Source organism: Eurosta solidaginis, chromosome 1 (genome assembly GCF_040869045.1).
Source record: "Eurosta solidaginis isolate ZX-2024a chromosome 1, ASM4086904v1, whole genome shotgun sequence".
Taxonomy (NCBI): Eukaryota; Metazoa; Arthropoda; class Insecta; order Diptera; family Tephritidae; genus Eurosta; species Eurosta solidaginis.
The window spans coordinates 204,111,798-204,135,725 of record NC_090319.1 but is presented as its reverse complement, the minus strand read 5'-3'; positions in this window follow the sequence as shown (position 1 = coordinate 204,135,725).

The window sequence follows — 23,928 nt, the reverse complement described above, 5'->3', positions numbered from 1 at the left end:
ACCAAGCCCGGCACTACTGGCTCCGTGATCGAAGTGTGAGTGATGTTTGCTGGCTCTTCTAAACCGTCTCCCGATGGGAAATGTGTATCGAGAAGCACCTCAAGGGATTCTTCACTATTACGTGACCATTCCGCGTTCTCTTTCTTTATTAGTCCCTGGACTATGTTTCCCTGTGCTAAAATTTTTTCAAACGTGCTGTTTCGTTGGAGCACTCTATGTCCTTACAGAAACTTTTCCATGAGTTTCTCTTCGCCCTGGTAATTTCACGCTTGCAGATCCTCAGTAGACCCCTGTACTCGTCCCAACATGCTACGCTTTCCGCGGTCTTTGCGAGCTTAAACATTTCTTTTACCTGTCTTCTTAGAAGACTCAGTTCATTGCCGCACCATGGCGGCTTTGATTTTCCTCTGAATCTTCTTAGAGGGCAAGCTTTGTTATACGCAGTCACAAGGAATTCATTCGACTCCTCCAGTTCCTCTACAATAGCAACCTCTTTGGGTTGTCCCAGTTTTGTTTCTACATATTTCTGGAATTTACTCCAGTTCGTTGACCTAGGGTTTCTAAAGGTTCCTCCCTTCTCTACCCTCTTTAGGGGGATGCTGAAGCTGATATACGCATGGTCGGAGAAGGATGGTCTATCAAGAACCATCCAATCATACCTTGATATATCACGCTCGGAGCTCAATGTAATATCCAGAACGTTGCTGGATGTTGGACCATTGTATGTAGGGAGATTTCCCCTGTTGGCTATCTGCAAATTGGTTTGCAGGATGTAAAAAACAGAGATTCGCCTCTCTGGTTCGTATCTGCTCCTCCCCACGCATGGTGGTGCGCATTTGCATCTGCGCATATGACCAACCGCCCTTTGCGCCCTTCCTCCTGTACTAGCCTTTTGCACTCCATCGGCGGAACCTCCGCAGCATGGGCCATGTAGAAGGACGCCAGGATAAATGCCTGCTTATTCTTTTGCTCAACGGCCACCGCTACGACACCCTCAGTGGTGTAATTAGGTAGCATATATGAATGCAGCTGTTTGCTTACCATTACTACAGCTCGCCGGCCGCACGGCCGCTCGGCCGTAAGGTGAAATAACTCGTTTTATTTGCACTCAACCCATTTAGATCGAACATGTTTTTTTTTTTTTTACGGAAAAAATAAAGTGTAATTTCTCTTCATACATCACTTTTGACAGAAGAAATTGAAATAATGATTGAAAGTTTATCGACGATGGGCCACAAAAAAATACACAGGAGAGTTGCATTTTCACTTATGCTTCTAACTGGTAATTGTATCATGCTCTCCACTAACACATCGACGTTTCACGCTGTCATCGAAATTATTCCGCAAAACAATGATTTAATTTGTTTGAATTTATATTGTGATCTTAAACAGAGTAATTAAAACTATAATTAACAAGCAAAGGTGTCTAAGTTCGGATGTAACCGAATATTATATACTCAGCGTGAGCTTCAATTGCACATTTCATTTCAGATAAATTACTTTTCTACATAACACGTGGCACCGCCAGTTTAAAAAAAATATCTCCCCATTTCCTCTTACAGTAAAATTTGATAAGTGAAATATCATTGATTCAAAACTATTTTTTGCTAAGTTATAGCTTATTGTTCTAGTCTACGACCCTTTTAAACTTGTTTTATATCTAAGTTTGCGTGGTCCCTAACCGATCCCGTCCATTTTTACTAGAAATATTTTCTACTATAGGGAAAATTTGTGTACTCAATTTTTATACGATCGGTTAATTTCTCTTCATAGAAACATAGAAAATTGCTTAGTCATAAAAAGGGCGGTGCCACACCCGTTTTCAAAAATTTTAGTGTTTTCAAATTTAATGTTATAATTCAATTTAAAAAATAAAATTATATTGATACAAAGACCTTTTTCGCTAAGATATAGCTTATTATTTTCGTCTACAACCCTTTTAAAAATATGTTATGTAAAAGTGGGCGTGGTGTTTAACCGATCTCGTCCATTTTTTCTAGAAATATTTCCAGCTGCAGGGAAAATCTGTGTACCCAATTGTATTACGATCCGTTAATTTTTTCGAGTTATGGCTCCTGAAACATAGAAAATTGTTTAGTCATAAAAGGGGCGGCTCCACGCACATTTTTTTAAATTTGAAATGTTTCCTATTTATTGTTATAAATCCACTCAGGAAATGAAATACCATTGGCATAAAGCTCTTTTTTGCAAAGATATAGCTTATTTTATTCGTCCACGACCCTTTTAAAAATCTTTTATATAAAAGTGGGCGTGGTCCTTAACAAATTTCGTTAATTTTTCTTCAAAGCCTTTCTTATAGTAAAGGCAACCTCTCTGCCGAAGTTGGTTATGATAGGCTTACCGATTTTTGATTTATGATTAATAATATTTGTAAAACTTATTTTATCCCAAGTGGGCGGTGCAACGCCCATTCTAAAGATTTTTTTCAAATTTTTATCAAAAGTCTCAATATCAGTCCACACGTCAAATTTCAGCATTCCAGGTATTTTATTTACTGAATAATCAGGTTTTTTGGGTTTTACAAAATGTTATATATATAAAAAATGGGCGTGGTTATCATCGGAATTCGCTCACTTTCAATACCAATATATTCTGAGTCCATATAAGCTCCTGTAACAAATTTGGTGAAGATATCTCAATATTTATTCAAGTTATCGTGTTAACAGACAGACGGGCAGACATGGCTCAATCAAATTTTTTTTCGACACTGATGATTTTGATATATGGAAGTCTATATCTATCTCGATTCCTTTATACCTGTACAACCAACCGTTATCCCAGCAAAGATAACATACTCTGTGTACAAAGCACTCTGAGTACAACAAAGCACAATGAACGATTTGGCGATAACATCATTTATATCAAAAAACATCAGCGGTGTCATATACAAAAAACTTAAAGAATGGTCAGCACTTCACATTGAACAAAAGAAACAATATTCGATTATAGTTGGAAGCATGTGGTACATGCCTAGATTAATTAATAGTATTTGTTATGGAATCGCATACATTATTGGAGCAGCAAGGAACGCAGTCGGCATGATCTAGTGGTGCTCTGTGGCTAGTCATGTCGGCTGGGCGGGGTTCTTGCCAACCTTGCCGTCCTGCGCCATAAACAGAATAATTCCTGTCATGCCTATTTAAACAAACGGTCAAAAAGCGCAGAGCTTACTCAAAACGCTCACAAATCAAATAAGGCAACACCCGGTAGAATCGGATGCCACGGACAGACCGTTAAACATTCAAAATTCTAATTTCAAAAAAAAATTTAAGATATTAAATAACGAAATTAGACTCAAATTTAAAATACAACGGCAAATTTCCAAATGAAATTTTTAAACAACTGAAACCCAAAAAACAATAAAGTCCGTAACTGCCAAATAGAATTTAAAAAAAATCAAAACCGGAAATTGAACTCGCACGCAAAAAAAAGAGCTAAACGAGAATTTTAAATTAACTGAAACTTGATAACCGAAACCAAAAAAAATTAAAACGAACCGGAAAAAGACCGGTTACCAAACGCTGAAAATTAAAATAAACAAGATTTAAAAAAAAACAGCCGAATATACTTGGGGCGCCGCTGGTGTTGTTGCTACGCCTGGTGCTGATCCCACCCTCAAAACCATGGCTACCGACGCACCTGAATTTCGGTGGCCCCTTACCTGTGAACCCTAAGTGACTTCTAAATGAACCAAGAAATGAGCATTCCCATCATTATACAATGATTTATTGTAATTAAATATAATTATTTATAAAATAAAATACATTTATAAGCTTAAGGCAACGAACCCTCTCGACTATTCTACCTTACGGCCCTGACGGCATAGCCATGCCGATGCTTAAAAGCCTTGGAAATGAGGGTTTTAAATATTTAGCACATGTCTTCAACCTGTCTCTTTCCACCTTTGTCATTCCCGAAAATGGCCGAGGTGGTCCCGCTACTAAAGCCTGGGAAACCAGCTAACATAGGATAGTCGTATCGTCCGATATCTCTCCTATCGCCAGTAGCTAATTCGCTTGAAGCCATTTTACAGTCCCATTTCAAGGCAAATTTGCCACTAGCCTCTCATCAGAATGGCTTTAGAAAACTACACAGCACTACCACCGCGCTAAACGCCATTAGCACCCAGATAAATTTCGTTTTAAATCGAAACCCCCACCATAGAACAGTACTCGTTGCGCTAGACCTATTAAACGATTTTGATACGGTCAACCATGGCACGTTACTGCAAGACCTGGAAGGGTCTACCCTTATCCCATGCCTTAAAATGTGGACCGCAAATTATCTGGGTGATCGGCAGGCATCGGTACAATTTCGAAGCGAAACATCTAAACCAAGGAGAGTTAAACAAGGGGTGCCACAGTGCGGTGTCCTATCCCCACTTTTGTTTAACTTCTACATATCAAAGCTACCTTCGCCACCAGAAGGAGTCACTATCGTTTCCTACGCCGATGACTACACAATAATGGCCACAGGCCCAGGCCCACAGATCGATGAGCTATGTAACAAAATAATCGGCTACCTCCCTGATCTCTTCAGTTTCTTCACCCCGCGAAACCTGACATTATCACCGACTAAATCATCGGCGACCTTATTTACTACATGCACGTCCCAAATGTCGACCATTTTATGCTATTACTACGCTACAGACTGTCTTACACCCAAAAATCTTGCATGTGACCTTCGATCGGGATCTACATTTTGGTGAGCATGCAGCCGTAATAAAGTCCTAAAATCTCTTGCTGGCAGTACTTCGGGAAAAGATAAAAAACGCTCATTACCGCTTACAAAGCGGCCAGCCGATTGCATGCTATGCGTCCCCTATATGGTCACCAAGCCTAAAGATTGCCCACTGGAAGTAGCTATAGGCCTGCCAAAATACTGCCCTCAGAACCGCCACGGATTGTCTCCTTATGTCCCCAGAACACCAGTTCCCCAATAAGGGAAAGAAATGAAATGCTAACCAAACAGTTTCTGTTGAATACCCAGGAACCTGGGCATACCAACAGGCATCTGATTGATGAGCCAATACCTTCCTGGGGCTTACGGAGTCACCTCCATAAGCACTATGAGGAAATACGGCACCTGAGAACACAACCGTATGAAGCCAAAAAACATAAGCAGGTACTTGGTGAACACCATAAACAGGCGTCGGACCTCTATGTCAGGAATTGCCCGGTGAATCTTGTACTCAAAGAGCAATGCCCTAAACTTTCGGAAGGGGTACGCACACTCCCTAGGGAAACGCGAGCCACTCTAGCCCAACTTCCATCTGGATACTGTAACAGGTTAAACTCTTACCTATCCATAATCAACCCCGACATATAAAATGTGTACCCTGCTTGCAATGTGTCCCCACATGTTTCCTCGGACTCCCGTTAGAGGACATTATGACAATTTGTGATTGGTCAAACCAATTGGATGTGGCGAAGCACTGCTACAACAACAACACTATTCTACCTTATTCCTAAACGATTGGTAAGCAGTTATCAAAATTTAGTAAGCTTATTGTTTATTCTCGAAAACTTCTTACAAACTTGCATTATGCTTCCTTCAAATTTTTTTTGTTTGTTCTATTATTTTATTGAACATTTATTGATAATATCTTGAACAATGTAGATAATTATAAACTATTTATAAACGATTATTACTCTAAGAAAGAATTCAATTCATATGTCAATGAGAAAGAAAGGCATTCAATTATATTGATCGACCTCATTTGGAAAAGTTTATTTATTTACTTATTAAGTCTATGAACACATGTTCTTACAGACTACCAATGAAAGAACTATACAGCATATTATTAACAAAATTCTTACAGACTACTAACAATTTTCATACAATTAAAAAACAGACTGCAATTAGAAATACAAAAAGTCAATGAAAAAGTAGCACTTAAAGACTAATATAAAAGTATTGATAACTAAAAAACACACTTTAATAAATTAATAAAAACATTTGTAGGGTTAAATACCCTACTACATGGTTTGGGCGTTTCGTATGGCAACGCTGCGCAAGAAGTTTCGATAAATAAAAAATACAACTCTGTTGAGTATTCGTTTGGAGTTATAACGCAATATTAATTTTATTCTTTTTATGTACAAACATTGGCATTGTAAATTTAGTTATATTTTAATAAAGTTTTGAGGAATCACCAAGATTCCTAAAGTGGTGACCCCGCCGATTAACATGCCAAACGAAACGGAAGAAAGATTTGTTGATGCGGAGAGCATGCTTCATTTGGGGCGGCTAGCAGTGAAGCCACCACCTTTTTGGAAGCCCGATCCGAGGTTGTGGTTCGCCCAAGTGGAAGCGCAATTCGTGCGCGCGGGTATTACGACCGATGACACTAAATATTATACCATCGTGGCTGAAATTGATTCAGCAATATTAATGCATGCCAGCGACATTATTACATCGCCTCCTGCCACCGGCAAGTATGAAGCGTTAAAGAATAGGTTGTTAGCGGAGTTTGGGGAGTCAGCGGAAAAAAAATTAAAACGTCTTTTTGATTCGTGCGAGCTGAACGACAAGAAACCATCAACGTTGTTGCGAGAGATGAAGGATTTAGCACACAATCGGTTAGACAACGATATTTTAAAAACAATTTGGTCGCGACGCTTGCCGATGCAGATACAGCAAATTTTAACGACATTAGATGAGGACGTCGAAGAATTGGCTAAAAAAGCTGACAAAATTTTGGAAGTAACGACGGGGGGTGAAGTCAACGCTATGGGAACGACTACTAACGACACAGAGACGGCAATTGCCGAACTTGTATGTCGTATGGACAAATTCGAACAAGAAAATCGTAATAAAGCAATCGGAGCAAGCAGGGCGAACTAGGGTTCCAAAGGCAACAGCAACTACGGTACCGCGAAACGGCGCTGTACGAGTACCAAATAGCGACATTTGTTGGTATCATCGCACCTTTGGGAACCAGGCCACAAAATGCCGACCGCCTTGCAGTTATACACCGGCACGCACGGAAAACTAATTAGTCCTCCGTTCAAAGCGGCTACGACGGAGGCTAGGCAACACACGAGCCGTCTCCATATACTGGACAAAATTTCATCTTTAAAATTTTTAATCGATACTGGGGCCGAAATTTCAGTGGTACCCAGATGTAATAACGACCCGGCACTACCTTCTCCGATGAAGTTAGTAGCCGCGAACAACACCCAGATCAACACGTATGGTAGGAAGAAGTTGACACTCGATCTGGGATTCAAGCGAACCTTTACTTGGCTGTTCATCATAGCTGACGTATCCTACCCGATAATAGGCGCGGATTTTTTACAAAAGTTCGAGATCTTAGTAGACATAAAGAACAAAAGGATTATCGACCAGAGGACTAAAACTCAGATTGGATGTCTCGTAGTAAACCCTCCTCAAAATATTATCACGCTCAGATGCTCGAACATATTTCATGAAGTATTAATGCGGTATGTGGATCTCACAGAGGATAAGACATCAAATGTAAAGGGTAATGTCTATCATTTCATCGAGACGAGAGGAGCGCCGACAGTGCAGAAGGTACGGCGACTATCACCGGAAAAGTTAAGCTTCGCAAAGCAGGAGTTTCAGTACGTATTAGATAAAGGTATTTGCCAACGCTCGAAAAGTCAGTGGGCCAGCCCGTTGCACATGGTACAGAAGGCCAACGGATCGTGGCGTCCATGTGGAGATTATCGGAAACTGAATGCGAAAACTGTTCCAGATAAGTACCCTATACGTCACATACATGATTTTTTTGGGGATTTACACGGTAAAACAATTTTTTCAGTAATCGACTGTAAGAAAGCGTATCATCAAATCCCGGTGCACCCGGCAGACATACCGAAGACGGCAATTCTAACGCCTTTTGGACTTTTCGAATTCAAGTACATGACATTTGGACTTAGAAATGCGGCCCAGACCTTTCAAAGGATCATGGATGACACAGTGGCTGGTTTAGAATTTGCCTTTCCGTATCTCGACGACGTGCTAGTAGCCTCGAGTTCGGCTGAAGAACACGTCAAACATTTGCAACAGTTGTTCGACCGCTACCGCGATAGAGGTCTGGTCGTAAATATAGAGAAATGTCAGGTGGGTTTGCCGGAGGTAGAGTTCCTTGGCCACTTGGTTTCGAAAAGGGGAATTTCTCCCTTACCTCGTAAAGTACAGGGAATACTGGAGTTAAAAAAACCAACGGAGGTTCATGAATTGAGGAGGTTTCTGGGCGCGGTAAATTTTTACCGTCGGTTCCTTCCGCACGCAGCAGTCACAGAAGCACCACTGCAGGAGATGATGGGTCCGTGTAAAAAACATGATAGGACTAAAATAAAATGGACGGCGACTTCCGAGAGGGCGTTTAAGGAACTCAAGGCACAGCTGGCGAAAGAGGCACTAATCGTATTCCCAGAGAGGAGAGCTACCATAGCACTAGCAACGGATGCGTCCGACACCGCAATGGGAGCGGCATTACAACAGTTAACATTGGGCAAGTGGCGACCGCTAGGATTTTTCTCACAGAAGTTCACTAAAACAGAGGCAAGGTACAGTACGTATGACCGGGAGCTGCTGGGTATACACAGAGCAACTCGACACTTCAGATATTTTTTGGAGGGGATGCAATTTATTATTTTTACAGATCACAAACCTTTGGTCCAAGCATTCGAGCAAAGTTGGGAAAAGTTATCTCCACGACAGACACGACAATTAAATTTCATTAGTCAGTTTTCTACTGATATACGACACATTAGCGGAGCTCAAAATATCGTCGCCGACATGCTGTCGAGGATTGCGACATTCACGGCTCCTTCGCCATTAGATACGAAGCTGCTACACGACGAACAGCAAGGGTGCGAGGAGTTAAAGGAGTTACTAGATGATGGTAACACGGCGTTACACTTAATAAAATATAAACATCCCGACGGGGGACTCGATATATTTTGCGACGATTCGACTGGGAGGATAAGGCCATACGTTCCAAAGTCCCTGCGGCAAGTGGTTTTCGATGCCACTCACGGCCTCGCACACCCGGGAGCGAGAGCAACGGTCAAATTGATAGCGAATAGTTTCGTATGGAAAGGAATGAGCAAGGATATAAGAGCACGGGTCCGGTGTTGTTCCGCTTGCCAAAGATGCAAAGTCGCCCGGCATACTAAGAGTGCATTGGAGAATTTTGCCGTTCCCAGTAAACGCTTCGAACATCTTAATGTGGACATCGTCGGGCGTTTCCCATGTCACGCGGTTACACTTATTCCCTAACATGCGTCGACAGATTTTCGAGGTGGATCGAGGCTTTCCCGCTAGCAGACATGACAGCGGAAACGGTTGCAAGAGAGCTACTCAACGGGTGGATCAGTAGATACGGGGTGCCGAAGTTCATCACGACAGATCAGGGTAGGTAGTTTGAAAGCAGTTTATTTACTCATCTGGCCAAGTTATTGGGCGCAAAACATATACACACGACAAGTTATCACCCCCAGGCGAACGGCATGGTGGAGAGATGGCACGGCGTGCTAAAAGCAGCATTAAGATGCCACATGGCGGACGTAGATTGGGTTGATGTACTACCTATAGTTCTACTGGGATTAAGGACAGCGGTGAGAGAAAACCTGGGAGTTTCGGTGGCTGAAATGCTGTATGGACAGCCGATTCGTCTTCCTGAGGAGTTTTTCGAAAGTCCGCGCGAGGCAACGGTGGATGAGCCGATGTATTTACAAAAGCTCAGACAACATTTCGAGCAACTTCGACCTACACAAACATTACAACACGGAAAGGCACCTGTGTTTGTTCCCAAGGACCTCCGTTTTTGCAGCCATGTATTTTTACGGGATGATACCATACATCGGCCTCTTAAAGCTCCATATGATGGGCCCTATTTAGTGATCAACAGATTTCCAAAGACATACACCATTTTAATTGGCACCAAGCAGGTCACGGTCTCAATAGATAGGCTAAAACCCGCGTATTTACCAAAGGAAGATACGATAGCAACGTATAGTAAAACGGCATAGTTTCAACAATTACGGCCGCTCATTTTAGGAGGGGAGTGATGTAGGGTTAAATACCCTACTACATGGTTTGGGCGTTTCGTATGGCAACGCTGCGCAAGAAGTTTCGAGAAATAAAAAATACAACTCTGTTGAGTATTCGTTTGGAGTTATAACGCAATATTAATTTTATTCTTTTTATGTACAAACATTGGCATTGTAAATTTAGTTATATTTTAATAAAGTTTTGAGGAATCACCAAGATTCCTAAACATTCTTCGACAAAGAGAAATCAAGCTCGATAAAATATGAGATCTTAATAAATTACCTCATAGCGCGGGTATTGGGGCATTTCTCGCATAATTAGTTCTACTATTAATGCCATAAAAAGGGTAAAAGCTTCTAAGTTCTCTTCTTGGAATATTAAAGTTAATTTTCTCAAGAAGAGCAGCACAATCTGTATCCCCATGGATGATGCAATATAAAAAGGTCAAAGAAAGAATAGACCTTCTCACTTCTAAAGGTTTAAGATTTAAAAGAAGTAAAGGTGCATTATATGAGGGAAGAGGGCTAGTAAATATAAGTGATCGCAGACAGTATTTAAGAAAAACTTTTTGAACTCGCTCAATCCTGTTAATTGCAAACTTTTGGAACCGTCGCCAAATGATAGTGGCATACTCGAGATGAGATCGTACAAATGAATTGTAGAGCAATTTAAGTGTATGCGGGAACGAAGTCATTCGAGACTACAAATTCCATAAAGTTAATATTTTCCACGTCCATTTGATCAGTGAGTGTTATATTTAGGGCTTCCATGCACTGCTTGACACAATTAAGTCTTATACTATGTTCAAACAGAAAAATAAATTGAGGTATTTTCCATTTTAATTGAGTGGTGTTTGTACAACTCAATTTAGCTTACACAAAGTAATTTGGTGGCTTTTTGGCTCATCTCTACACCAACAACATACTTTTGTCCGCACTGTCAAAATGTACGTGTTGGTATTAGGCGAATGGAATTAAATGAAAACATAAAACTTTAAAAATGTTTGTGTGTTGTAACAAAATATGTTCAAAGTTTTGGTTCCATTTTGAGTTTTCCCACTTCTTTGGACAATCCCTACTCCAGTGAAATGAAAAAAACAAAATCAGCTGATGAGATGAGCCATGCGTAACTGACGTTTAAATCTAATCAATAAACACACTTTACAAAGTTGCATTTGCAGTTTGAAACAATTTATTACGCAATTTTTTTTTTTAATTGGCAATTTATTATTACAATTTATTATATGATAAATTGCCTAATAAAGTGCCCAAAGGGTATAAATTGGCAATTTGGTGTATGTTTGTACATAGTATTATGCGGATTATGAACACCGACAATTGAATATACATTCGCATCGGGTAGCTTCCCGAAAATATTGGTTCTACCATTGAACAAACGAAATTTAGTATTTGTTTTCAACCAGCATATATTGGGAAGGAAGCATTGCCGTTCCAGCCATCGGTTTGGCATGGAATTGCCCAAATAAATTAAGAACAGTGGTATGCTTCTTATATGATTGTTCATTAGAACAAAAAAATAATTCAAGTCTATTAAACTGTCTCGCATAATTAATTATAACATTCTATCTATTCTATAACATTCCAACGTTCTATCGTTTAAGTTAAATAATTGTCTTATTTAAGAGCCGAATAAGTCTATGCTCTATATTGAATTAAATATCCTTACAAAAAAATTAAAATAAAACAAATGTTGACATATTTTGATTTAAAGTAAGGAAAACACCATCTTGTAATTTACTAACTTTAGACTAATTGTACTATAAAAGTTCTAAAAAAATTATGTTGAGGAAAGGGACGAACTCACCCGGTTGTTGTTAAATTTGGTGTTTGTTGTTCTTGATGTTGTTGCTGGTATAAGGCCGCCTTTATGGTGCGGCATGTTGTTGTCGTTGCTGGTATAAGGCCGCCTTTATGGTGAGGCCTGTTGTTGTTGTTGCTAGTATAACGCCGCCGTTATGTTGCGGCCTGGTGTTGTTGTTGCTAGTACGTGGCCGCCTTTATGGTGCGGCCTGTTGTTGTTGTTGCTAGTATAACGCCGCCGTTATGTTGCGGCCTGGTGTTATTGTTGCTAGTACGAGGCGCCTTTATGGTGCGGTCTGTTGTTGTTGTTGCTAGTATAACGCCGCCGTTATGTTATGGCCTGGTGTTGTTGTTGCTAGTACGAGGCCGCCGTTATGGTGCGGCCTGGTGTTGCTGTTGCTGGAACGAGGCCGCCTTTATGGTGCGGCCTGGTGTTGTTATTGCAGGTACGAGGCCGCCGTTATGGTGCGGCCTGGGTTGTTGTTACTTGTATACGACCGCCTTCAAGTTGAGGCCAGTTGTTGTCGTGGCTAGTACGAGGCTGCCTTTATAGTGCGGCCTGGTTTTGTTGTTGCTAGAACGAGGCCGCCTTATCGTGCGGCCTGGTGTTGTTGTTGCTGGTTCGAGGCCGCCGTTATGGTGCGGCCTGGTGTTGTTATTGCTGGTACGAGGCCTCCTTTATGGTGCGGCCTGGGGTTGTTATTGCTGGTAAGAGGCCGTTATGGTGCGGCCTGCTGTTGTAGTTGCTAGCACGAGGCCGCCTTTATGGTGCGGCCTGTTGTTGGGGCTAGTACGAGGCCGCCATTATGGTGCGGTCTGGTGTTGTTGTTGCTGGTACGAGGCCGCCTTTATAGTGCGGCCTGGTATTGTTATTGCTGGTACGAGGCCGCCATTATGGTGCGGCCTGGTGTTGTTGTTGCTAGTATAACGCCACCTTTATGGTGCGACCTGGTGTTGTTGTTCCTGGTACGAGGCCACCTATATGGTGCGACCTGGTGTTGTTATTGCTTGTACGAGGTCGCCTTTATGGTGCGGCCTAGTGTTGTTGTTGCTAGAACGAGGCCGCTTTTGTGGTGCGGCCTGGTGTTGTTGTTGCTGGTACGAGCCCGCCGTTATGGTGCGGCCTGATGTTGCTGTTGCTGGTACGAGGCCGCCTTTATAGTGCGGCCTGGTATTGTTATTGCCGGTACGAGACCGTCATTATGGTGCGGCCTGGTGTTGTTGTTGCTAGTATAACGCCACCTTTATGGTGCGACCTGGTGTTGTTGTTGCTAGTACGAGGCCGCCTTAACGGTGCGGCCTGATGTTGCTGTTGCTGGTACGAGTCCGCCGATATTGTGCGGCCCGGTGTCGTTGTTGCTGGTACAAGGCCGCCTTTATGGTTCGGCCTGCTGTTGTTATTGCTGATACGAGGCCGCCGTTATGGTGCTGCCTGATGTTGTTGTTGCTAGTACGAGGTCGCCTTAATGGTGCGGCCTGGTGTTGTTATTGCTGGTTCGAGGCCGCCTTTATAGTGCGGCCTGGTGTTGATGCTGGTACGAAGCCGCCTTTATGGTGCGGCCTGGTGTTGTTGTTGGTAGTATGAGGGCGCCTTAATTGTGCGGTCCGGTGTTGTTGTTGCTGCTACGGGCCGCGTTATGGTGCAGCCTGGTGTTTTTGTTGCTAGTACGAGGCCGCCTTTATGGTGCGGCCTGGTGTTGTTTTTGCTGGTACGAGGCCGCCTTTATAGTGCGGCCTGGTATTGTTGTTGCTGGTACGAAGCCGCCTTTTTGGTGCGGCCTGGTGTTGTTGTTGCTAGTAAGAAGCCACCTTTGCGGCCTGGTGTTGTTATTTCTTGTAAGAGGCCGCCTTTATGGTGCGGCCTGATGTTGTTGTTGCTAATATAAGGCCGCCTTTGCGGTGCGGCCTGGTGTTGTTTTTCCTGGTACGAGGCCGCCTTTATGGTGCGTCCTGGTGTTTTTATTGCTGGTACGAGGCCGCCTTTATGGTGCGGCCTGGTGTTGTTTTTTCTTGTACGAGGCCGCCTTTATAGTGCGGCCTGGTATTGTTGTTGCTGGTACGAGGCCGCCTTTTTGGTGCGGCCTGGTGTTGTTGTTGCTAGTAAGAGGCCGCCTTTATGGTGCGGCCTGGTGTTGTTTTTTCTTGTAAGAGGCCGCCTTTATGGTGCGGCCTGGTGTTGTTGTTGCTAGTATAAGGCCGCCTTTATGGTGCGACCTGGTATTGTTTTTGCTAGTACGAGGCCGGCTTCATGGTGCGGCCAGGCGCGGCGTTGGCACGCTTGATGGCGGTAGTGCGTGATCCTGGGAAGATAAAGAAAAATAAAATAAATGGCGTTTACCATCATTGCGGCTGACCCCTATTACGCTCGCCGAAGCGACTTCGCGTTACACTATTATAATTTAATTTAGGGCGTTTAGGACTGTTCTACTTACGTTTCCCTCTTTGATATTGATGTTGCGGATGTTGAGGTTATGTCAGTTGTAATGGTTGTTGCCGCTGTCTTGGTATCGCAATTTCTAATTGAAGCAGAAGTACCTATTCCTAATTGTTCAAAATTTCTTATGCTACCACTCAATGCGCTACGGACGAAGACAATATAGACGAGGTCGGGAATGAATCTCTTGCCTTTATATGTGTAGATTATTCCTTTTTTTATTTTCTATTTCCCATATTTATCACATATTCGCATTTATCTATTACACTTCATCTGCTATATACTTTGTAATTTCCTCAACTATTAATTCGCTCGTTATTTGTGTCGACGCCAAATGCTTTATGTATATTGTTTAATTTGCAATTATTATGGGAGAGAAAGCATTTGATAACCCCGTTTCACGATTTTATGCCTCAAGCGGAGTAAAAAAATATGACGAGGACTCCACCCAGAGGCTTTTCGGCAATTTTTGTTGGCGAAGACAATTCATATACAGATCGGCCACTCTATATCCGAATCCTTATTTCTGGCCGCCCTTGTTTTTCTTCACACTTTTACAACACGAAACTATGAATCATATAATAGATGATTGCAAAATTATTCATTTGTTTTTTGTCGTAATCACTTCCACAAAAACAGATTCACCGTATACCGATCTGCTTAGCTACTCACCTTATTTTGCTGACTTATAACAATCGCCAATGCGTTTAAAATTTTCTGCATACACTCAGCTACTCAACTTTTCACAGTTTTTCACCGGGAGTTCTGGTAAATGTAATATGCCCTTAATATACGAGAACGAAGAAACGCTTCGCTTTCTGGGCACGGGCAAATTTTGTGCAGATGCTAGAATGTCGGGTATTGGCCGGGACATCCCGTATTTCTCACAAATTTTAAAGTGTCCCGCCGGGAAATACTATGTTCCTGCATTTTCACAATATCAAAATTAGTAAATTATAATCTACTACGAAATATGGCCATATTTGCGGCTTTGGTTGTATTCAGCTTTGTATTGCATACAACTCTGTAAAGAAGAAAAATTCATCCCTACCCTGCAAAAATCGTGTGACCAAAAACCCACACAGCCACACGGCACGATCACATTAATAGGATCGAAACAGAAAAGTTGGTGAAAAATCTTCTCTCGCCCATGCAAATGTGACTATGAATATGACTACTACCATTGACAGAGCAAAATGACCGTAAATTACTAGTGAGATGACATGGAGCGTTTTTGCAGGGTACTGTGGTTCTGAATATTGTCAATGTTTGACATTTCGCACACCTAAATATTCATTTGTTGTGATTTAAAATAAATTTTGGAAAATCAATCCATAAAATATTGAATTCACATCAAACACAGTAAGCGTATTAATTATTAGCCTATTTCATAAAAATATTTGTTACAAATATTTGAATTTAAAAAGTTTATTTCTATTTAAAAATTATTTCGCCGAATGAGCAACCCATACAAATATATAGGTGTTTCTTATTTTTCAAATGTCCCGGGAAATTTTAAAAAATCCCGGGAAATTGGCTCCAATTTGAAGCTTGTCCCGGGAACCCGAAATAAAAATCTGGCAACCCTAGTAGACGCTGAAAATTTTTCATTTTCCGCTACAGTCACTTTTCGCATAATCTAATATCTTTTCATACAATCTTTTGCACACCTTTTGTGGCTGCATTACTGATTAACATTTTTAACACTTTTTTTGTCGTTTTTTCTTTTTATTAAGATAGTGTATTTAATTAAAATTTTTAGTCAACTGCAATCCGCCGAAGTTCTCAATTATATGAAAAATGGCCACCGCGCCGTTATGGCCGTTCAAAGAATTTCGAAAAAATTCCATTCCAATCGCGACTGCGCCATGGAAAACCGCCGTTAAATTGCACGATTTACCGACACAGCCAATAACCCTGGAAGCAAGAGCTGTAGCTCTATAATTAAATTTTATAATTTATTTTAAATTTAATTACATATAAATAAATTGGAATTTTTCCACACCATTGGAATCTTTGGCGATGCCACCCGCGCGAAATTAAAGAAAATTTGTTTTAACCACGACAGGCAGACATGAATGAGGTTGAATCCAAACCTTTTCCCTATTAACTAACCAACTATCACCAGTCAGCAGAACGTCAGAATGTGAATCTCACAAGTGGACCATAACAAACCTGCTTCGCTTCGAAAACCTGGCGATGAAGCGAACAAGAAACCGGTTCACCAGTAGATGACCATTTCCAGGAACCTTCGAGGTCAGTTAACGTGACGCACGTCTCACCCCTAAAATAAGAACCTCAAAGTTCTACCGCGAAGCTAGCCGGGCAATAGAAGGTCCATCAAAAGAAAGTCATTTTAAAATGGTGAATTAATTTTGATTCCTAGTTGAAAGGCTTTGCGGCAAATAGATATTTGTTATTGAGAACTTGTCAAAACTCCGTATGGTATCTAGTGGTTATCGATCCACAGACAGGCTAAAAAAAATTATGTATATAGACATTTTGATAAAGGAGAACTCGTCCAAACTCTGTAAGGCTAGTCCAACCCAAGTTTGGACTGCCAGGCTGTTCACGGTTCCCGGTGAGAAAGCGTGTGAGCACCCCATGAAATGGTTGCTCGTGGAGAATACTGGGCGAGTTGTCCCCACCCCTAAATGCCTTCTAAATGAACCAAGAAATCAGCTTTTCCATCATTATACAAAGATTTATTGGTAATTCATTATAATTATATATAAAATAAAATACATTAATAAGCTTCAGGCAACAAACCCTCTCAACTATTCTACTTTAGTCCTAGACGATTGGTAAACAGATATCAAAATTTAGTAAGTTTAGTGTTTATTCTCGAAAACTTCTTACAAATTTACATTACGCTTCCTTCTAATTTTTTTTGTTCCATTATTTTATTGAACATTCATTAATAATATTTTGAACAATGTAGATAATTATAAACTATCTATATAAGATTATTACTCTAAGAAAGAATTCAATTCATATGTCAACGAGAAAAAGAGACATTCGATTATATTCATCCACCTCATTTGGAAAAGATAACGAAGTCATTCGAGACTACAAATTCCATAAAGTAAATAGTAATGCATGTGTCGGTGTTGTTGCTAACAATGTGTAGATAAGCTGGGTAATTCCACGTCCATTAGATTAGTGAATGGTATATTTAAGGGTTCCATTCACTGCTTGTCACAATTAAGTCTTATTCGGATTATGAACACCGAATATTGAATCTACATTCGCATCGGGTAGCTTCCCGAAAATGTTGGTTCTACCATTGAACAAACGAAATTTAGTACTTGTTTTCGACCGGAATATATTGGGAAAGAAGCATTGCGGTACCAACCATCCGTTTGGCATGGAATTACCCAAATATATTAAGAAAAGGTTACCAGATAAAAGCATCAGAGTTGCATTTTACATATTTTTTCATTCGAAGCTAGTTATAAAATGTTAAACTATGTTTATGTTTACATATTTTGTTTATTTACTTTTGATGTGAAAATTTATTACTACGCAATATTTTTTAAATGTTTTGGAAAAAAAAGAATTTACTTATGTTTTGTGTATTTATAAATTGGAAAGTGTTGTTTGTGCAACGTTAGAAGGGAGAAATCGGGTGTGAAACTTTTCACAGTACCGCAAGAGGTAATTCTTTACTTTAGCTCACAACTACTTAAACTCGTCCCAAAATATCAGGAGAGGAGTCAAAAGACGCGCTTTGGACCCAAGACCACGAATCCGGAAACGGAAATTGAAAATTTTATTTCTTTCCAGATATATATACAAACAAAATTAAAAATGTTCATGTGGTTGTTGTAATTTTGATGGTTTTGTTTAACCACAAAAAAAACTGTGGGTAGAAGTGTTTTGCGGGGAAATAGATTTGGCCTCCCATGGTAATTTTTTATAAGCGCGACCGAGGGCCGCCAATGCAGAAAGGTGATCTGAGCAAAAATACTATGGATTCCACCCCTCGTTTCAGAGCGCTCCGGTGCCATTTTTCAGTTTTTTGGGAATATTTTTTGACAGAAATAAAATTTTTAATTTTCACTTTCGGATTCGTCGTCCTGAGTCCAAAACGCATTTTTTGACACCTCTCCCGATATTTTTGCTCGAGTTTTTGCAGTTGTGAGCTAAACTAAATAATTACCCCGCAAGATCAAGGAAGAGGAAAAATTGGGAAAAAGCTTGTAGCGTTAGCTTCCCTAAAATAGCTTAATTTGTTCGCTCCATTTTCAGGCCTGTGACCTTATTGTGGGAGCTCAGAGAGTAAATTTGATGCCCAACTCCACTCCGACGCTATATTTACCGTCTTTGATGTGAATATTCAGTTTCCCGAATGTTGTAAGATAAAAAATGAAATATAATTTTATTTATGACCTGCAGCACACAAACGGATATGCAGATGTACCACGAATAAGCTGTGAAACCCAGTAGCAGTAAGCTCCCATAGTTTCAGGGCCACCATTAGTTTACAAAAAGCGAAAATATGCCAAACAAGTAAACGCAAAACGGCCCTTATCAGTTTACGAATTGCTAGACAATTATGACAATTATGTTTTACAAACTATAGATTTACTTTTGGATTATTTATATCAACCATATGGTGACAAGAAAAAGAAAACTGGAGTATAACCGATACTGGAATTGAAAACGGAAATATTCCAAGCCGGACTTTTGCCATAGCAGGTACCGATACCAGATCCAGCCTAAAGCTGAAATTGCTACAAAAGCCTCCTGGCTAGAGCTGGAAGGAAACCCCGGAACCGTAATTGAAATCAGTACTACAACCGAACTAGTACCCAAAAATTAAACCAAAAACAAAATCGGTTCCAAAGAGAGGAGCCAAAAGCAAAATTGGATCAAAACAACCATGCAATGGCGCTGAACCCGAAAATGAAGTTTTGTTCTGTGGTATAGCAACTCAATTTGAAATTTTCAACACACACGTGCCTTTTTTAAATTAAAAAGATTACATCTCAAGACATGGAGTACATATCCTTCAAAGAAATTTGCACGTCAATACACGACGAGTTTCCAACGTTAAACGTTATTATGTATATATGTATCTTCGATATTTATTAGGTTACTAAATTACTTAATTTTTAATTTACAAAATACATGAAATCTATACTATAATAAATCTCTAGAAAATCGTGTCTGTACATCCAAGATTTCTAAAAAAAAAAATGAGTGTACTTGACGTTTGGAATGTCGTAGAATCCATCGGCACCACTTTTTTCTGTTTGTCTGTTTGTCGGTTGGTCTGTTTGTCTGTATGATATCGATAATCTCGGAAACTACCGAATGGATTTTTATTGTTTATTCTCGAAAACTTCTTACAAACTTACATTATGCTTCCTTCAAATTTTTTTTGTTTGTTCTATTATTTTATTGAACATTTATTAATAATATCTTGAACAATGTAGATAATTATAAACTTTTATAAACGATTATTACTCTAAGAAAGAATTCAATTCATATGTCAATGAGAAAGAAAGGCGTTCAATTATATTGATCGACCTCATTTGGAAAAGTTTATTTATTTACTTATTAAGTCTATGAACACATGTTCTTACAGACTACCAATGAAAGAACTATACAGCATATTATTAACAAAATTCTTACAGACTACTAACAATTTTCATACAATTAAAAAACAGACTGCAATTAGAAATACAAAAAGTCAATGAAAAAGTAGCACTTAAAGACTAATATAAAAGTATTGATAACTAAAAAACACGCTTTAATAAATTAATAAAAACATTCTTCGACAAAGAGAAATCAAGCTCGATAAAATATGAGATCTTAATAAATTACCTCATAGCGCGGGTATTGGGGCATTTCTCGCATAATTAGTTCTACTATTAATGCCATAAAAAGGGTAAAAGCTTCTAAGTTCTCTTCTTGGAATATTAAAGTTAATTTTCTCAAGAAGAGCAGCACAATCTGTATCCCCATGGATGATGCAATATAAAAAGGTCAAAGAAAGAATAGACCTTCTCACTTCTAAAGGTTTAAGATTTAAAAGAAGTAAAGGTGCATTATATGAGGGAAGAGGGCTAGTAAATATAAGTGATCGCAGACAGTATTTAAGAAAAACTTTTTGAACTCGCTCAATCCTGTTAATTGCAAACTTTTGGAACCGTCGCCAAATGATAGTGGCATACTCGAGATGAGATCGTACAAATGAATTGTAGAGCAATTTAAGTGTATGCGGGAACGAAGTCATTCGAGACTACAAATTCCATAAGGTTAATATTTTCCACGTCCGTTTGATCAGTGAGTGTTATATTTAGGGCTTCCATGCACTGCTTGACACAATTAAGTCTTATACTATGTTCAAACAGAAAAATAAATTGAGGTATTTTCCATTTTAATTGAGTGGTGTTTTTACAACTCAATTTAGCTTACACAAAGTAATTTGGTGGCTTTTTGGCTCATCTCTACACCAACAACATACTTTTGTCCGCACTGTCAAAATGTACGTGTTGGTATTAGGCGAATGGAATGAAATGAAAACATAAAACTTTAAAAATGTTTGTGTGTTGTAAGAAAATATGTTCAAAGTTTTGATTCCATTTTGAGTTTTCTCACTTCTTTGGACAATCCCTACTCCAGTGAAATGAAAAAAACAAAATCAGCTGATGAGATGAGCCATGCGTAACTGACGTTTAAATCTAATCAATAAACACACTTTACAAAGTTGCATTTGCAGTTTGAAACAATTTATTACGCAATTTTTTTTTTAATTGGCAATTTATTATTACAATTTATTATATGATAAATTGCCTAATAATTTGCCCAAAGGGTATAAATTGGCAATTTGGTGTATGTTTGTACATATTATTATGCGGATTATGAACACCGACAATTGAATATACATTCGCATCGGGTAGCTTCCCGAAAATATTGGTTCTACCATTGAACAAACGAAATTTAGTATTTGTTTTCAACCAGCATATATTGGGAAGGAAGCATTGCCGTTCCAGCCATCGGTTTGGCATGGAATTGCCCAAATATATTAAGAAAAGTGGTATGCTTCTTATATGACTGTTCATTAGAACAAAAAAATAATTCAAGTCTATTAAACTGTCTCGCATAATTAATTATAACATTCTATCTATTCTATAACATTCCAACGTTCTATCGTTTAAGTTAAATAATTGTCTTATTTAAGAGCCGAATAAGTCTATGCTCTATATTGTATTAAATATCCTTACAAAAAAATTAAAATAAAACAAATGTTGACATATTTTGATTTAAAGTAAGGAAAACACCATCTTGTAATTTACTAACTTTAGACTAATTGTACTATAAAGGTTCTAAAAAAATTATGTTGAGGAAAGGGACGAACTCACCCGGTTGTTGTTAAATTTGGTGTTTCTTGTTCTTGATGTTGTTGCTGGTATAAGGCCGCCTTTATGGTGCGGCATGTTGTTGTCGTTGCTGGTATAAGGCCGCCTTTATGGTGCGGCCTGTTATTGTTGTTGCTAGTATAACGCCGCCGTTATGTTGCGGCCTGGTGTTGTTGTTGCTAGTACGAGGCCGCCTTTATGGTGCGGCCTGTTGTTGTTGTTGCTAGTATAACGCCGCCGTTATGTTGCGGCCTGGTATTGTTGTTGCTAGTACGAGGCCGCCTTTATGGTGCGGCCTGTTGTTGTTGTTGCTAGTATAACGCCGCCGTTATGTTGTGGCCTGGTGTTGTTGTTGCTAGTATAAGGCCGCCTTTGCGGTACGGCCTGGTGTTGTTTTTCCTGGTACGAGGCCGCCTTTATGGTGCGTCCTGGTGTTTTTATTGCTGGTACGAGGCCGCCTTTATGGTGCGGCCTGGTGTTGTTGTTGCTAGTATAAGGCCGCCTTTATGGTGCGACCTGGTATTGTCTTTGCTAGTACGAGGCCGGCTTTATGGTGCGGCCAGGCGCGGCATTGGCACGCTTGATGGCGGTAGTGCGTGATCCTGGGAAGATAAAGAAAAATAAAATAAATGGCGTTTACCATCATTGCGGCTGACCCCTATTAGGCTCGCCGAAGCGACTTCGCGTTACACTATTATAATTTAATTTAGGGCGTAATGGTTAGCGGTTACTGGGACTAGGATTTTGTTACTCATATGGCGCACTGTTCTACTTACGTTTCCCTCTTTGATATTCATGTTGCGGATGTTGAGGTTATGTCAGTTGTAATGGTTGTTGCCGCTGTCTTGGTATCCCAATTTCTAATTGAAGCAGAAGTACCTATTCCTAATTGTTCAAAATTTCTTATGCTACCACTCAATGCGCTACGGACGAAGACAATATAGACGAGGTCGGGAATGAATCTCTTGCCTTTACATGTGTAGATTATTCCTTTTTTTATTTTCTATTTCCCATATTTATCACATATTCGCATTTATCTATTACACTTCATCTGCTATATACTTTGTAATTTCCTCAACTATTCATTCGCCCGTTATTTGTGTCGACGCCAAATGCTTTATGTATATTGTTTAATTTGCAATTAATATGGGAGAGAAGGCATTTGATAACCCCGTTTCACGATTTTATGCCTCAAGCGGAGTAAAAAAATATGACGAGGACTCTACCCAGAGGCTGTTCGGCACTTTTTGTTGGCGAAGACAATTCATATACAGATCGGCCACTCTATATCCGAATCCTTATTTCTGGCCGCCCCTGTTTTTCTTCACACTTTTACAACACGAAACTATGAATCATATAATAGATGATTGCAAAATTTTTCATTTGTTTTTTGTCGTAATCACTTCCACAAAAACAGATTCACCGTATACCGATCTGCTTAGCTACTCACCTTATTTTGCTGACTTATAACAATCGCCAATGCGTTTAAAATTTTCTGCATACACTCAGCTACTCAACTTTTCACAGTTTTTCACCGGGAGTTCTGGTAAATATAATATGCCCTGAATATACGAGAACGAAGAAACGCTTCGCTTTCTGGGCACGGGCAAATTTTGTGCAGATGCTAGCATTGCGAAATGTCGGGTATTGGCCGGGACATCCCGTATTTCTCACAAATTTTAAAGTGTCCCGCCGGGAAATGCTATGTCCCGGCATTTTCACAATATCAAAATTAGTAACTTATAATATACTACGAAATATGGCCATATTTGCGGCTTTGCTTGTATTCAGCTCATTAGCATATTGCATACAACTCTGTAAAGAAGAAAAATTCATCCCTACCCTGCAAAAATCGTGTGACCAAAAACCCACACAGCCACACGGCACGATCACGAACGAAACAGAAAAGTTGGTGAAAAATCTACTCTCGCCCATGCAAATGTGACTATGAATATGACTACTACCATTGACAGAGCAAAATGCAAGCAAATGACCGTTTTTGCAGGGTGCTGTGGTTCTGAATATTGTCAATGTTTGACATTTCGCACACCTAAATATTCATTTGTTGTGATTTAAAATAAATTTTGGAAAATGAATCCATAAAATATTGAATTCACATTAAACACAGTAAGCGTATTAATTATTAGCCTATTTCATAAAAATATTCGTTACAAATATTTGAATTTAAAAAGTTTATTTCTATTTAAAAATTATTTCGCCGAATGAGCAACCCATACAAATATATAGGTGTTTCTTA